Here is a 4,881-nt window from a genome sequence, read left to right as displayed (position 1 = left end):
GGGAGAGGGGGAGAGGGAGAGGGAGAGGGAGAGGGGGAGAGGGAGAGAGAGATAGATAGAAAGTGCTAACGAGTAATTAGAACGTTAACCCTTGAGGAATCTGAGTGAGGAGCCTCCGGGAATTCTTTGTACTATTCTTGCAACTTCTGTGTAAGTCTGAAACTGTCAAAAGCTAAAAAATCTCCATACCCAGGTCCTCCCTCAGATCAGCTCAGCTCAGTCCCCCTCTGGGTGGGGAGCAGTGTGTGTGTGTGGGGGGGGTGGTCATCAGCACTAGTGTCTCAAGCTCCCTGGGATCCCCAGCCCACTGCTGCTCATTCTCTCACACCCCACATCCTCCAGGCCGAAGCGCAGGGCCTCTCCCTCCTCAGAGCTCAATGCCATGGAGACGTTCCCTTTCCACCCACCATTCTACTACTGTTGCCCCTCTCTGCCCACATGGCTTCTTTCCAGGTCTTCACTGAGGTGACCCCTGGTGCTGTCCTCCCTCCTCCCCTTTTGACTCCTGGGAGCCTCACTAATGTCCTTGCAATGACCCTGTCAATGACTTGGCTTTCTTGACCTCAACTCTGACCCTTGCCTCTTCCATTCTGCTTCAGCCCCTCCCAGTGCCCTGTCCACTGAGGACTTGGTTATACTCCCACCTAGCCCACCTTGGAAATTCAACCCCAACCTCCTCACCTTCAGCCTCCCTTTCCTGGGCCTCCTGGGTCCTCATGGCCCCTCAGGACTTTTCATTCTGTCTTCTGTCCCGTCCCTCAGATTCTTCTCTTCCTGGTCTCTTTCCTACTCCAACTGGAGCTTGTCATTTTAACAGTCTCTTGTGTGCAGGACCTGTGGCAAAGCCCGGTCCTGGCTCGGTGTGACCCCCACCTATCCTTTCTGTTCTCAAACTCAGGAGGGGTTTCCTGGCCTTGGGGACAGATCCACCAAGACGACAGGATTACAAGTAGCTGATGCGTTAAGCGGTTCATTCCAACCCAAGCCCTGTTTAGTCGTTCTCTTCCTTCCTAACCACTTTCTCTCTACTTCTCTCTGCATGCCTCTAAATATTTATAATTTTCTGCTCTCTTCCTATTTTTTAAAGATTTTATTTATTTGAGAGTGAGCATCCATGAGCAGGGGAGGAGGAGAGGGAGAAGCAGACTCCCTGCTAAGCAGGGAGCCCGATGTGGGACTCGATCCCGGGACTCCAGGATCATGACCTGAGCCGAAGGCAGCCGCTTAACCAACTGAGCCACCCAGGCGCCCTCTTCCTATTTTCTATCCTCACTGGAACAAATTTGTTGTATACTTAGAAGTCAAGGCCATCTGGTAGGCCCTGGGTCTGTGTCCCCTTCCCTTACTTGATATTTGTGCTTTTCTCCTCTCTACCTGCTGGAGCCTCCATCTACTGGGCCCGGGAACCTGGTTCATCATTCTGTATCTCTCTTTTTATTTAAATTTTAATTCCAATGTAATTAACATACAGTATTACATTATATAGTGACTCAACAACTCTATGCATGACTCAGTGCTCATCACAGTAAGTGCACTCTCAATCCCCTTTACCTAATCCCCCCCCCCACACACCTCCACTCTGGTGACCATCAGTTTGTTCTCTATAGTTAAGAGTCTCTTTCTTGGTTTGTCTTTTTTTTTTTTCCTCTATCAGTTTCTTAAATTCCACATATAAGTGTCATAGGGTTATTGTCTTTCTGACTTATTTTGCTTAGCATTATACTCTCTAGATCCATCCACATCATTGCAAATGGCAAGATTTCATTCTTTTTTTATGGCTGAGTAATATTCCATTGTATATATGTACCCCACCTTCTTTATCCATTCCTTTATTGATGGACACTTGGGCTGCCTCCATAATTTGGCTGTTATAAATAATGCTGCAATAAACATTGGGGTGCACATATCCTTTTGAATGAGTGTTTTCGTATTCTTTGGGTAAATACCCAGTAGTGTGATTACTGGATCGTAGGGCAGTTCTATTTTTAATTTTTTGAGGACCCTCCGTACCGTTCTCCAGAGTGGCTGCACCAGTTTGCATTCCCGCCAACAGTGCACGAGAGTTCCTTTTTCTCCACCTCTTTGTCAACACTTATTGTTTCTTGTGTTTTTGATTTTAGCCATTCTGACAGGTGTGAAGTGATATCTCATTGTGGTTTTGATTTGTATTTCCCTGATGTTGAGGGATGTTGAGCATCTTTTCATGTGTCTTTTGGCCATCTGGATGTCTTTGGAGAAATGTCTGTTCATGTCTTCTGCCCATTTTTAATTGGATTACTTTTTGGTGTTGAGTTGTATAAACTCTTTGTGTATTTTGGATGTTGGATATGTCATTTGCAAACATCTTCTCCCCTTCTGTAGGTTGTGTTTTAGTTGTGTTGGTGGTTTTCTTCGCTATGCAGAGGCTTTTTATTTTGATGTAGTCCTGATAGGTTAGTTTTGCTTTTTTCTCTTGTCTTAGGAGACCTATCTAGAAAAATGTTGCTACAGCCAATGTCAGAGATAATACTGTCTGTGCTCTCTTCTAGGGTTGTTATGGTTTCAGGTCTCACATTTAGTTCCTTAATCCATTTTTGAGTTAATTTTTGTGTAAGAAAGTGGCACAGTTTCGTTCTTTTGCATGTAGCTGTCCAGTTTTCCCAACACCATCTGTTGAAGACTTTTTCCCATTGCACGTTCTTGCCTCCTTTGTCGAAGATTAATTGACCATATAATTATGGCTTTATTTCTGGGCTCTCTATTCTGTATCATTGATCTACATGTCTATTTTGGTGCCAGTACCTACTGTTCTGATCACTACAGCTCTTACAAGAGCTGGGCTCCATCCCAGGACCCTGAGTTCCTGACCTGAGCCAAAGCCAGATGCTTAACTGACTGAGCCACCCAGGCGTCCCTGCCAGTGTAGTTTGAATGAACTTCTGCACGCTGGTGCGTAAGTCTTATTTGTCATAATTCCATATGATGTATGCAGGCTCAGCCATTCTCCTCTTGAGTATCTTTTAGGGAGTTTCCAATTTATAAGGGAAAACAGTTTTGTCACAAATGTACTTGTCTTTGTGTCCTGGTGCATGCTAAGGTTTGCTGCTTTTCAAGAGTAGAAAATATTGGAGGGCCTGGCTGGCTCAGCCAATATGACTTGACTTTGATCTCAGGGTCAGGAGTTCAAGCCCTTCATTGGGCATGGAGCCTACTTAAAATAAAAAAAAAAAAGAAACTTTTTATCTATTTGACAGAGCACAAGCAGTGGGGAAGGCAGAGGGAGAGGGAAAAGCAGACTCTCCGCTGAGCAAGGAGCCCGATGGGGGTCTCGATCCCAGGACCCTGAGATCATGACCTGAGCTGAAGGCAGATGCTTGACGACTGAGCCACCCAGGTGCCCCAAAAGTAGAAACTCTTAAGAATTGCTGGATCCCGGGCGCCTGGGTGGCTCAGATGGTTAAGCGTCTGCCTTCGGCTCAGGTCATGATCCCAGAGTCCTGGGATCGAGTCCCACATCAGGCTCCCGGCTCAGCGGGGAGCCTGCTTCTCCCTCTGACCCTCTCCCCTCTCATGCTGTTTCTCTCTCGCTCGCTCTCTAAAAAATAAATAAAATCTTTAAAAAAAAAAAAAAAAAGAAAAGAATTGCTGGATCCCAGGATATGCACCCTAAATCTAAAAGTATGAACCTTTATGAGTGGCCCTGTAAATTCGATTTCTAGCTATGTACTGCTTTTTCTTTCCTTTCTTACGTACTCTTTGATAACCCCTTATACTTGATGTCCTCTGCCCCATTTCCTCATAAGCCCCTGCATCTGGCCCCCACCCCCACCTCCACTGAGCTCGCTTTGGCAAAGCCCCAAGGCCTCCTAACTGCAGCCCCTGTGGACATTCTGTGTCTCATGGGCCTTCTTAGCCACAACCACTGTCGACCTGCCCTCTTTTTTTTTTTTTTTTTTTTAAAGATTTTATTTATTTATTTGAGAGAGAGAGAATGAGAGACAGAGAGCATGAGAGAGAGGAGGGTCAAAGGGAGAAGCAGACTCCCTGCCGAGCAGGGAGCCCGATGCGGGACTCGATCCAGGGACTCCAGGATCATGACCTGAGCCGAAGGCAGTCGCTTAACCAACTGAGCCACCCAGGCGCCCTCGACCTGCCCTCTTATTAAAACTTGTCTTTTTTTCTCCCACCTCGCCCCTGCTAAAACTTGTCTTCCTGTTTCACTCTGGATGTCTCTTTCCATCTTCTTAGGTGTCTCACCCTCTTCCCCCGTCCCCTCTGCCTTCAGATTCTGTCCTGAACCTCCTACATGCACTTCATGCTCTCATGGCCTCAAGCGCTCTGTCGAGGTTGGAACCACCCAGCCCAGTACCGTCACTGGGAGCTGCCGAGCCCCTAGCTGCCTGTAGAAAGCCCTCTCCTGGGTGTCCCACAGCCACCGCCTCCTGGACGTGCAAACCTGCTGCTTTCCCTCCCCCCCCCCAGATCTGTTCTTCTCCCACATTCCCAATTGTACATGATATTGCTGGGTGCCCAGTCACCCGAGCTGGAAGCCTGCAGTGATGCAGGGGACAAACTGGAAGGAGACAGAAGTGGCAGGTGGAGACCAGTTAGGAAGATCTTTCCATCGTTCAGGTGAGAGAGATTGGCGGCTGAGGCGAGGGAAATGGCCGCGATAGAAAAAGGCAGAGGTTGCTTTCGATGGAGCAGGTAGGAAGTGACGCTAGAGTAGATGTGGGAGGTGACAAACCCGCTGGCCCACATGTTCCTTCCAGAACGCGCACCATTTCCTCCTCCTCCTCCCGCACCTCTGTATCAGAAGCCAGCTCTTCTTCTGAGCCCCAGCTCAAATGCCACTTCCGGAGGGCCTTTCCTAACTTCCTTTGAGCTTTTGCAGCCTCTCTG

The sequence above is a fragment of the Neomonachus schauinslandi genome, unplaced genomic scaffold (genome assembly GCF_002201575.2).
Source record: "Neomonachus schauinslandi unplaced genomic scaffold, ASM220157v2 HiC_scaffold_1737, whole genome shotgun sequence".
Lineage (NCBI taxonomy): Eukaryota > Metazoa > Chordata > Mammalia > Carnivora > Phocidae > Neomonachus > Neomonachus schauinslandi.
This window is presented reverse-complemented; position numbering follows the sequence as displayed.